Source organism: Nerophis ophidion, linkage group LG22 (assembly GCF_033978795.1).
Source record: "Nerophis ophidion isolate RoL-2023_Sa linkage group LG22, RoL_Noph_v1.0, whole genome shotgun sequence".
NCBI classification, from domain to species: Eukaryota; Metazoa; Chordata; class Actinopteri; order Syngnathiformes; family Syngnathidae; genus Nerophis; species Nerophis ophidion.
The window spans coordinates 2,015,697-2,028,196 of NC_084632.1; the positions used below are offsets into that span (position 1 = coordinate 2,015,697).

General features: G+C 42.6%; 1 protein-coding gene across 3 annotated transcripts in view; it reads left to right on the forward strand.

Annotated features, from left to right (window-relative positions):
- agbl4 (AGBL carboxypeptidase 4) overlaps positions 1 to 12,500 on the forward strand; it is an 861,886-nt gene that overhangs the window by 257,444 nt on the left and 591,942 nt on the right. The gene's annotated exons all lie outside the window — the stretch shown is intronic.

Consider the following 12,500-nt stretch of genomic DNA (forward strand, 5'->3'; position numbering starts at 1 on the left):
TTTATTAATGCCACAGTTAGTCCATCCATCCATTTTCTACCGCTTATTCCCTTTTGGGGTCGCGGGGGGCGCTGGCACCTATCTCAGCTACAATCGGACGGAAGACGGGGTACACCCTGGACAAGTCGCCACCTCATTGCAGGGCCAACACAGATAGACAGACAACATTCACACTCACATTCATACACTAGGGCCAATTTTTAGTGTTGCCAATCAACCTATCCCCAGGTGCATGTCTTTAGAGGTGGGAGGGGCCTATCCCCAGGTGCGTGTCTTTGGAGGTGGGAGGGGCCTATCCCCAGGTGCATGTCTTTGGAGGTGGGAGGGGCCTATCCCCAGGTGCATATCTTTGGAGGTGGGAGGGGCCTATCCCCAAGTGCATGTCTTTGGAGGTGGGAGGGGCCTATCCCCAGGTGCATGTTTTTGGAGGTGGGAGGAAACCGGAGTACCCGGAGGGAACCCACGCATTCACGGGGAGAACATGCAAACTCCACACAGAAAGATCCCGAGCCTGGATTTGAACCCAGGACTGCAGGAACTTCGTATTGTGAGGCAGACGCACTAACCCCTCTGCCACCGTGAAACCCGCCACAGTTAGTGTCTTTTGTTTTTTGTCCATAGTTCTGCCTTTGTGCTAGTCTTTTGTTTTCATTACTTGAGTTTGTTTTCCGCCATTGTGCGCGCCTTTTGTTTGCTTCCTTTGTGGTACTTTGTTATTGTTATTAATAAATATGTACTTTCATTCACGTCTTGCCCGCGCCAACTTTCCTTTGCCTTCCGGAAAAACCAACCTCCAAGTCCACGTAATGACACCTTTATATTTTATTATCTTCTATCCCAGTCTCACTTTCTCAATGTTCTTTCTCACAGCAGTCCCCTTTTTTACAGCAATTCCTTTAAAAAAAAAAAAAAAAAACGAGACTCCTCCATTCAACGGTCGTCCCATTTCTTTTTTTTTTTTTTTGGTCAATCATACTCTCTGTTGCTTTTCTCCTCGCTGTCCTTTTCAATCCATATAATTGGAAACGTCGGCGCTCGGTCCTGTCAGAGCCAGGGACAATGTGGCCGCCATGTTCCGTGGAGCATGCCGGAAAGAACCGGAGTATTGTCTTACGTGGGCGAGGCCAGCCTGGTCCGGGGGGACTTATCTAAATTGAATATCTGTCGTGTTTTTTAAGGCTTATAATGAGAGTGACACCGTGAGCGCCAGGGTCTTTCACACCACTGTCAGCCCCCCCGCTCCTTTTTTTTTTTTTGGGTGAAAAGTTGACAGATAACATGGAATAGGATACATGAAAGCCTGTCCTCTGTTGGAATATTTCCAGACGATAAGTGTAGAAATGCTCCGGCGCGTCTTTGTACGGTAAATAATGCAGTTCTTTTGCACTGCTGTGACATTGACATTATTTCACGGCTTTAGTAGGCTTTGCGCGCCAAAAAAAGAAATACAAATGTGAAGACTGTTTATTTGTAGAATATGTTTGGACTAACATTCTTCTTCCGTATAAAAATCAGACTTTTTATGGCCGGGCGACATAACCGAAAACTGTACCTTTTGTTTGTTTTATTAATAATAAAAATAATAATAGATTTGGTGCAATGAGGTGGCGACTTGTCCAGGGCGTATCCTGCCTTCCGCCCGACTGTAGCTGAGATAGGCACCAGTGCCCACCGCCACCCCAAAGGGAATAAGTGGTAGTAAATGGATGGATAATAGATTTGATTTGGAAAAATCACTTTACATTGAGTAAACAACCCTTAAAGTGCTACGGTTTATTAAAAAAATTAAAATATAGTAAAAATAAATAACTAGCACAGACAAATAGCTAGAACTAGTATGCATATATCGAAAAAAAATATCTTTGTATTTTTTTTTTTTTGGAAGGGTTTTTAAGCCTTTTTAAAAAAAAGCTTCCACAGTCTGTGGTCACCTCAGGTGGTCAGGGAGAGGTTTCTCTTTTATTTCATTCATTTAAGGTCAAACAGAAAAAAATTAACGTGAGATTACGAATACCGTATTTTTTGGACCAAAAGGCACACTGGATTATAAGGTTCATTAAACGGGTGATGTTATGATTTTTTTCTAAATGTAAAACACTTCTGTTGAGGTTGCTCTCCCGCGGGCCAAGCAGCGACATGAGAGCCCGGTTCAGGGTTACAACACCGTTTTATTTTTGTGAATGTCTGCAGGTTGCTTTCCGGCGACGGTCTTTTGTCTCTGTCGCGAGCTCCGGCGACGGTCTTTTGTCTCTGTCGCGAGCTCCGGCTCCAACAACCTCTCTCCTTCCGGCTGCTGCTTATGCAGGACGGCAGGTGATTAGATGACAAGATGAGAGATGAGATGAGAAATACTTTATTAGGGGAAATTACATTTTCAACACGATCACATTCAAGATCAGACAAACATTACAGGGAGACAGAACAGGATCGCTGGCAGGTCTGCCAACTTCCAGCGCCCTTTAGATTGGAGGTGGGGTACAGGTGTTTGGCGTATATTTTTGTGGATCCATGTGTGTGTGTAAGCCTGCAGTGTGTCTCTGTTCCGCGGCCTTAGTGTCGTGCAGCCGATAATTCCAAAGTCAAGAACAACAGGTGTGTGTCCATGAGAGACAAGAAGGGAGTTTGTTGTGTCTTCGCCGCACTGTCCTTTTGGAGAGTCGCCAAGCCAGGGAAATAATCCAATTTAGAATGTTTTGTATATGAGAAAAAAAATAAAAAAAAAATAAACAAAAACTAGATCGCAATGTTTGCCAGTCCTGATGTGTGTGCCAAGTTTGGTGAGTTTTGAAGCATTTTAAGGGGGTCAAATTACAGCTCAAAGAGGCAAAAATAGCATTTTTTGCGAAAATTTTGTTTTGAAGGGGTTTTTGCCAACTTTCTGTTGATTTTTCGACAGACATTTCTAATTGGAAATTTAGGTCTAAGGTCAGACCTACATAGAGGTTTTTGTTTCATGTCTCTATGATATTGCTTGCGGAAGTACAAGCAGTCTGTTTTTTGTTTCTTCCTAGGGGGCGCTAGCGCGCAATTTGATTTTTGGGGTTTGGTTGCTTAATAGGTTGGGAAGGTTTGCCGGACTGACGTGTGTGTCAAATTTGGTGAGTTTTCAAGCATGTTAAGGGGGTCAAATTACAGCGCATAGGTGCGGAATAGTAAAGAAAGAATAATAATTAAGAATAATAATAAAACGCACGAAGAACAATAGGTCCTTTGGCCATTGCTAAAGGACTCCCTGTGGAGTCCTTTAGCAATGGCCCATGCGGGCCCTAATAAAATCGGTCTAAGCCTGGGGTACTGGAGCGTTGGTCCAGACTGAGGCCAAGGGAAAAAACAACTCATAGCCATCCCTCTTACAAGGCCCACCTGGGCCATCTGTTGCTGACTTCGAGGCCGGTCCTGGCAGACCCCGTTCCGCTGCAGGCTCACAGGCCACACCCCCCTCCACAACTTCTCCGTGTTTTTCAACCACTGTGGTGTGCCGTGGGGAGATTATGGTTTGAAAAAAAATGTTGGCCAGCATCCCAATTCTTATCTTTACCATTCACACAAAATGTGTACTGAACTTGTATTGTCTAGTCCATCCAGCCATCCATTTTCTACCGCTTATTCCCTTTAGGGTGGCGGGGCGTTGGTGCCTATCTCAGCTACAATCAGGTGGAAGGTGGGGTACGCCCTGGAAAAGCCGCCACCTCATTGCAGTGTGTTGTCTAGTTCTTTAAACAAATATATATATTGTACTGGTTTTGAGAGGGAGAACTACAAAAATGGCCGGCGCATTCTTTTGATTTGTCACTCTGTGGACCATCCATCCATCCTCTTCCGCTTATCCGAGGTCGGGTCGCGGGGGCAACAACCTAAGTAGAAAAGCCCAGACTTCCCTCTCCCCAGCCACTTGGTCTAGCTAGTCCCGGGGGATCCCGAGGCGTTCCCAGGCCAGCCTGGAGACATTGTCTTCCCAACGTGTCCCTGGGTCTTCCCCGTGGCCTCCTACCGGTCGGACGTGCTCTAAAACACCTCCCTAGGGAAGCGTTCGGGTGGCATCCTGACCAGATGCCCGAACCACCTCATCTGGCTTACTTTGAGTTCCTCCCGGATGGCAGAGCTTCTCACCCTATCTCTAAGGGAGAGACCCAAACTCATTTGGGCCGCTTGTACCCATGATCTTGTCCTTTCGGTCATGACCCAAAGCTCATGACCATAGGTGAGGATGGGAACGTAGATCGACCGGTAAATTGAGAGCTTTGCCTTCCGGCTCAGCTCCTTCTTCACCACAACGGATCGGTACAACGTCCGCATTACTGAAGACGCCGCACCAATCCGCCTGTCGATCTCACCATCCACTCTTCCCTCACTCGTGAACAAGACTCCTAGGTACTTGAACTCCTCCACTTGGGGCAGGGTCTCCTCCCCAACCCGGGTATGGCATTCCACCCTTTTCCGGGACTCGGACTTGGAGGTGCAGATTCTCATTCCCGGTCGCTTCACACTCGGCTGCGAACCGATCCAGTGAGAGCTGAAGATCCCGGTCAGATGAAGCCATCAGGACCACATCATCTGCAAAAGCAGAGACCTATTCCCGCGGTCACCAAACCGGATGCCCTCAACGCCTTGACTGGACCTAGAAATTCTCTGGACCTCAGAGGAAAAAAACCTTTTGACAGTGGTGTCGTTTTCCTTTCTTCTTGGAGTATTGTTATTTTTCCACCTGGGCTGAAGGAAGTTCTTTTGCAAAACACTCCAAGTACTCACCACCGGCCCGGCTCTCATCACACGGGGAGCTGCAGCGATGTGGAGAAAACGTGCTTCTAACGAGCATGTAGATGTTGGAGAAGAGAATGCTAAGCGCGGGCGATGACGGACGGGGGTCTGACAGGCTGGCACGGACCCTGCCACTCAGGAGAGGCCAGGGCACTTTCTATCACTGTCAACGTGCTCTCGGCCTTCCGACATGTGCATCCTCCCTGGCTCTTCTGTCTGGGAACTCACAGCAGCCGCGCTTGGAAGCGTGTAAACAAAGACAGCTTTTTTTTCTTTTTTTTTCCGGAATATCTCGTCGACCCGCCGTGGAAAAATACCTAGACGTGTGCATGTCGTTTCTTAGATAAATGCTCCAAGCCTCCCCCCCCCCCCCCCCCCCCATCTCCGCTTCCCCGCTAATGAGCTTTCTAATTAACACAGTCTGGAGAGGAGCAGGTGAGAATTTGTGGCTTGAAATAGAAGTGCTAGATGTTGCAAGATTCTCTTCCTCTTCCGCGGCGCTACTTTTTTTTAAGTAGGCACAAGTTTGCTTTGTCCTCCGATTGTTTACTAATGTCCAAATATTGACTTATTAGGGTCCTTGGCCCATGGCAAAGGACTCCTGTGGAGTCCTTTGCCATGGTCCAAGGACCCTATTGAAACTGCTGTGTTTTATTATTATTCCGCACCTACGCGCTGTAATTTGACCCCCTTAACATGCTTCAAAACTCACCAAATTTGACACACACGTCGGTATAGCAAACCTTCCCAACATATTAAGCAACCAATCCCCCATAATTAAAATTACGCTCTAGCGCCCCCTAGGAAAAAAATACAGACAAAACTGCATGTAACTTCTGTTAGGAATGTCATAGCGACATGAAACAAAAACTCCTATGTAGGTCTGACTTAGACCCAATTTTCATACACTCACTTCTTTCAGCAAAAATCTACAGGAAGTTGGCAAAAAACCCCTTCAAAATAAAATTTTCGCAAAACTGCAATTTTTGCCACTTTGCGCTGTAATTTGACCCCTTTAAAATGCTTCAAAAGTCACCAAACTTGGCGCACACATAAGGACTGGCAAATATTGCGATCTAATGAAAAAACCAAACCCCAAAACTCAAAATTGCGCTCTAGCGCTATTTTTGAATAAAACACTGAGAAAACTGCTCCTAGGAAGAAAACACAGACAAAATTGGTTGTAACTTCCGGTAAGAATGTCGGAGGGACATGAAACAAAAACCTCTATGTAGGTCTCGCTTAGACCTACATTTCATAGATTGACAACCCCCAACAAAAATCAACAGGAAGCTTGCAATCCCCCCTTCAAAGCCAAAGTTTTGTAAAAACCGGTCACCTTTCTTCAAACATTATCTCCTCTGAGTGCGTGTGTTGTTTTGGTTTCAAACTCGCACAGGAGAGAGATTGAACCCTTCTGATTAAAAGTATAGAACAGAGTTTTGATAAGTTCTCAGGTTTTGAATTTACGCGCCTTCAAAGAACCCCTGTGCAAAGTCTCAATGTCATTTTTGCCTCTTTGAGCTGTTATTTGACCCCCTTAAAATGCTTCTAAACTCACCAAACTTGACACACACATCAGGTCTGGCAAAAATTGCGATCTGATGAAAAAACCTAACCTCAAAACTCAAAATTGCGCTCTACCGCCCCCCTAGGAATACAACACTTACAAATTGCTCCTAGGAAGAAAACACAGACACAACTGCTTGTAACTTCCAGTAGGAATGTCAGAGAGACATGAAACAAAAAACACTACGTAGGTCTCACTTAGACCTACATTTTAATAATTAACATACTTTGGCAAAAATCAACAGGAAGTTTGATATTTTCACTTCAATACAACAACTGCATTACTTTCACAATGCATTAGATTCTCAAAATAGTGGCTCCAAGGCGTCTTCTACCGCTTATCTGGCCGTGGGTCTCGGGGGCAGCAGCCAAAGGCGGACCCGGCCAACGCTGCTTGCAGCTTTTATTTTGTTTGTTTCATGACAAAAAAGACCTAAAACAAACAAAGAAATAACCCATGAGGATAGGATAGGTCTTTATTGTCATTGCAACAAAACTTTGTTTTCAGGACAAACCCGTTCCAGATTAGACAAACAGTGTACAGGGTTACAGAACAGGAAGGCTGATGGGTCGCAAAAGGCACCCCGTAAAAGATGGGGGAAAGGTAAACGCTGGGGAAGGATGAGTAAAAAAATATGATCCAGAATGGGGAAAAAACTTCCATAGCAAAGCACATATACATATTATAACGTACATCTCGGGATGTCGAGCAACAGAGGGCAGGGAGTGCGGGGCCATGGTGGCAGGACGCAGCTCTCAGGCGCTGCCTATCCATTCCATCACCTATGGGATTTGCGTCGAGGGCGTTGGATTGGAGGTGGGGTATGTGTGTGTCCCGTTTTTTTTGTGGATGCATGTGTGTGTGAGCCTGCTCTGTTCCGCGGCCTTGATGTGGTGCAGCCGATAAGTCCAAAGTCAACAACAACAGGTGTGTGTCCATGAGAGACAATAAGGGAGTTTGTTGTGTCTTCGCCGCACTGTCCTTTTGGAGAGTCTCCATGCCAGGGAAACAATCCAAGATAGAATGTTTTGTAAATGAGTGAAAATAAAATTATCTTTTCACTCTTAATTGTCTATGCGTCACGCCTATGGATCATGTTTTGTCATGTTATGTTTTGGATTTTGGACTTTCAGTCACGTTTTGCACTTCCTGGTTTTGTTTGTTTCCATGCCAACGTATTAGTTCCCAACTTGTCACGCCCCTGCCCTCGGTCCCGCACCTGTTCCTGATTATCACAGCCAGTATTTAAGTCATTTTCTTTCTGTTCATCATTCTGGGATCTTCTCACACGCACCCTACCCATGCTGTTCAAACCTTCACGTCCTCGTCCACAGTTCCATGCCGTGTAAGTTTTTGTATTTATGCCATTGTGCTAGTTTTGTTTTGTTTGTATATAGTCATGCCATTGTGCTGTTTGGTTTTAAGTATAGTATAGATTTTTATTTGCCACAGAGCGCGTCCTTGGTTTGCCTTTTTTGTAGTTTGTTTTTTTATTTAATAAATCTTGTACCTGAATTCACACCTGGCCCGTCCTGTAATCCCGCTGCGTCGAAGGAGCACACACACCATCCATGTCCAAGCCTGACACTATGACTAGGACCAGAAAAAAACAATTAAAACCTACAATCGACAATAGTAAAATTAAACATGTATAGGAGAAACTATTGCATATTTTTTTTGTTTTTACTTAGTTTTCTATAAAAAAAAAAAGGGCATAAAACAAACCAAAAAAAAAATCATAAAAAAAAGATGATAAACGACGGATAGATCTAATGTTCGGTGTTAAAACACAATGCTTTAATTTTTTTAAATTAAATTAAATAACTTTTTTTAAACACTTTTTGGATCCCTGGGAATTTCATTGAATGTTATTGAGTTAATTCACATCAAATTGAAATATTTTTTACTGGCAAATATAGCACATTTTGTGTGTATATGCCATGAAAAGTTTTTCCAACAAAAGAAAAAATATTTCATTAACAGATCTTAAAACTGATTTAGTGAGTTCAGTGTTGATAGTAAAAAAAAAAAAAAAAAGAATAAAAATGACTTACAACTTATTATGAGTGGGGCCCTTTTGGATCTCTGATCATTTTAGTGGCATTTTTTTTAAACAGCCATTGCTCATTTTAATAATAATGAATCAAAATCAATGTTTACAGACCTATTTGAAAGAAACATTCCACCGTGAAACTTTTTTAGCGGGCAACATTTAAAATACTTTGTGTTTTTGCCATAAAAAAACAGGGTTTTCGTTCACAAAAAAGGCATGAATTAACTGTATAGTTGAACAAGAGATTTAACCGTTGAAAAAAAAAAAAAAAAATTATATATATATACTATTTTGACTGACTCACTTACCTGGGACCAAATTTAAAGGCCTACTGAAATGAGATGTTCTTATTTAAACGGGGATAGCAGGTCCATTCTATGTGTCATACTTCATCATTTTGCGATATTGCCATATTTTTGCTGAAAGGATTTAGTAGAGAACATCCACGATAAATTTCACAACTTTTGGTCGCTAATAAAAAAGCCTTGGCTGTACCGGAAGTAGCAGACGATGTGCGTGTGACGTCACGGGTTGTGGAGCTCCTCACATCTGAACATTGCTTACAATCATGGCCACCAGCAGTGAGAGCGATTCGGACCGAGAAAGTGACGATTCCCCCATTGATTTGAGCGAGGATGAAAGATTCGTGGATGAGGAAAGTGAGAGTGAAGGACTAGAAAAAAAAAGACGATACAGTGGGAGCGATTCAGATATTATTAGACACATTTACTAGGATAATTCTGGAAAATCCCTTATCTGCTTATTGTGTTACTAGTGTTTTAGTGAGATTATATGGTCGTACCTGTACAACCTGAAGGTCGGCCCCGCACCTTTCTTCAGCACCAGTCGATGGGGGGTTGTGATGCCCATCTCTGCCCTTCGCAAGGGACCCTCTTCGAAACACGATGTTTCGAAATGATCGCTGCATAATACACTGTACTTTATGTGTGTGGTCCAATCCAACCGTGTTCGCTTGACCGCTCTGTTCCATAGTAAAGCTTCACCGTCATCTTTCGGGAATGTAAACAATGAAACACCGGCTGTGTTTGTGTTGCTAAAGGCGGCCGCAATACACCGCTTCCTACTTACATCTTTCTTCTTTGACGTCTCCATTATTCATTGAACAAACTGCAAAATATTCAGCAACACCGATGTCCAGAATACTGTGGAATTATGCCATGAAAACAGATGACTTATAGCTGGGACGTTTTAGCATGATACTTCCGCGCCAAATTTAATATTGCAATTTAGTAAACTTGGCATGTGTTGCAATGTTAATATTTCATCATTGATATATAAACTATCAGACTGCGTGGTCGCTAGTAGTGGCTTTCAGTAGGCCTTTAAGTGGCTTTCAGTAGGACTTTAAGTGGCTTTCAGTAGGCCTTTAAGGGAGCCTTAGAGGTTAAAAACAATCTATACATTGTGATGGTTTTAAAAAACGGCAAAAGTGTGGGAAACCCCAAGTCTGGGAAAATAAAACTGCAGCGAGCAGGAATCCTGCTTCTAATGCACTTTTTTTTTGCGCAAGGTGGTTTGTCTGCGTGCGGTGGTGGGAGGAAAGGACAGCGCCATCCCTTATATCTCTGATGCTGGACTAATGTGATGGAGCACAGCCATGCAGAGCTGGGCTATATTTAGGACACTTTGGGTCCAGTGACCATGGCGTTCTCTTACATCCACTCCAGCCTTTCACTTTGTGTTGGACCTGCGGGGAAACACAACACTGCTGCTTAAACTAATCTCACATTTCCAGGAGAACCAACAGCCTTACTTGCACTAAAGAAGTCTGTCTGAAGGGCAACCACACTCTTTTATTCACCTATCTACCACTCTCTTTATGTCAGACGTTTTTCATGCATGACTATTTGTCGACTACTGCGAGTACGAGGTGGCAAACAATGAAGCTACAGTGGAACCTCCATTTAAGAACTTAAATGGTTTGTAAACCCAAACAAGTTTGTAAAGTGAAGCAGAGTTACCCTTAAGTATCAATGTAAATGTGATTAATTGGTTCCGGCCTCCACAAAAGTCCCTCTAAAAAACTGCACACTTTGAAGACACTATAATATATGTATATATTGTCTTTGTCTGTACACTCTATGTATATTTTTCCTCCACTTTGTAAACTGCGGCTTATAATAAGGTGCGGACAATTTATGAATGTTTCTTCCCTGATGGCCATAATAAAGAGTTTTCCAAAAAAAAACAAAAAACAAGCAAATAACCTGAAATTTTATTTTATTGGGGACGGCGTAGCGCGTGCCAGCAACCTGAGGGTTCCTGGTTCAATCCCCACCTACTACCAACCTTAACACATTTGATTGATTGATTGATTGAAATTTTCTTTCCATATTTTTCCTTCTTTCTTTAGTTTATTTCGAACATGAACACATTTAATTGAATTTAAATGTGTTTTATACAGACAATATATAGCAGCAACCACTGAATTGAATTATATTATTGTATTATATATTGTGTATATATATATTGTATATGTATAGGAGTGGGACCTAATAAGTTTACTTCTTCCCACTCCCTTTTGAGCCAATCTTGACATCTACAAAAGATTAGTCACATGTAATGTTTTCAATGTAGGTGTAAAAATAATGTATCTATATATTTTTGTTTTGTATTTTATGTCATTCTCTTGTTTTGTTTGCATGGCTCAAAATAAACCATTCATTCATTCATTCATTCATTCATTTACAGCATAATACATCACACAATTTCATATCATTTCCCCCAGCCGTCCATAGCGTTTCTACTCGTTTTACAGTATAAATGCAACAGTTTTTACTTACTAAACCGTCACGTGTGATGTGTGTTGGAGTGTTTTCACGCATATTTGTACGTGCTATTGTGTTGTAATGACGCTAGCGTGGTTCCCATTAGCTAATATGCTAACACATTTTCGAGTGTCTGTGTTAGTATAATAAACTAGCTATGGCATTGTTTTTGGATTGTTTCAGTTCTACACATTCATCAGTAAGTTCATCAAGATGTCACTGTCATATATATATTTATATATATATATATATATATATATATATATATGTATATATATATATATATTCATATATGTGTGTATATATGTATATATATGTGTATATATATGTATATAAGGCTTCACGGTGGCAGAGGGGTTAGTGCGTCTGCCTCACAATACAAAGGTCCTGCAGTCCTGGGTTCAAATCCTGGCTCGGGATATTTCTGTGTGGAGTTTGCATGTTCTCCCCGTGAATGCGTGGGTTCCCTCCGGGTACTCCGGCTTCCTCCCACTTCCAAAGACATGCACCTGGGGATAGGTTGATTGGCAACACTAAATTGGCCCTAGTGTGTGAATGTGAGTGTGAATGTTGTCTGTCTATCTGTGTTGGCCCTGCGATGAGGTGGCGACTTGTCCAGGGTGTACACTGCCTTCCGCCCGATCGTAGCTGAGATAGGCGCCAGCGCCCCCCGCGACCCCGAAAGGGAATAAGCGGTAGAAAATGGATGGGATGGATATATGTATATAAATGTGTATATATATATATATATATATATATATATATATATATATATACATATATATATATATATATATATATATATATATATAAACATACATACATATATATGTAAATATATGTATATATATGTGTGTATACATGTGTATGTATGAATATATAGGCTTGACTTTCACCAACTTAGAGGTGATACAGCGGGAGCTCAATAAGTCACTACAACTGCATAAGCTAATTAGCTCTCTGTGATTACGGTGCTGCCAAAATATTTTGTTTGATTTGGTTAATACTTGCTCAAAAGTCAGGTTATGAGATCTATATGGAGTGTTGCTGGTGGTTTTTAGGCTCTATGGACGGAACAGTCTACTTATACAATGTTAACCTCCTTGTACTAGCCATATTTTACATCCTCCACTTCTGTCCTCCACGTGACTCGCTCCTCGGTGTCTGCCAAGCCCCCCCCCCCCCCCCCACACACACACACACACACCCTCCCGACGCCCTTCCCCGGCCCCCAAAGGTCGTCAGTAGAATTGGAAAGTGCACTTTGCAGAGTCAGACAGATGCCTATCTAATCTTGTATCGGCGCAGTAACCAAGTACAAACAAAGTCC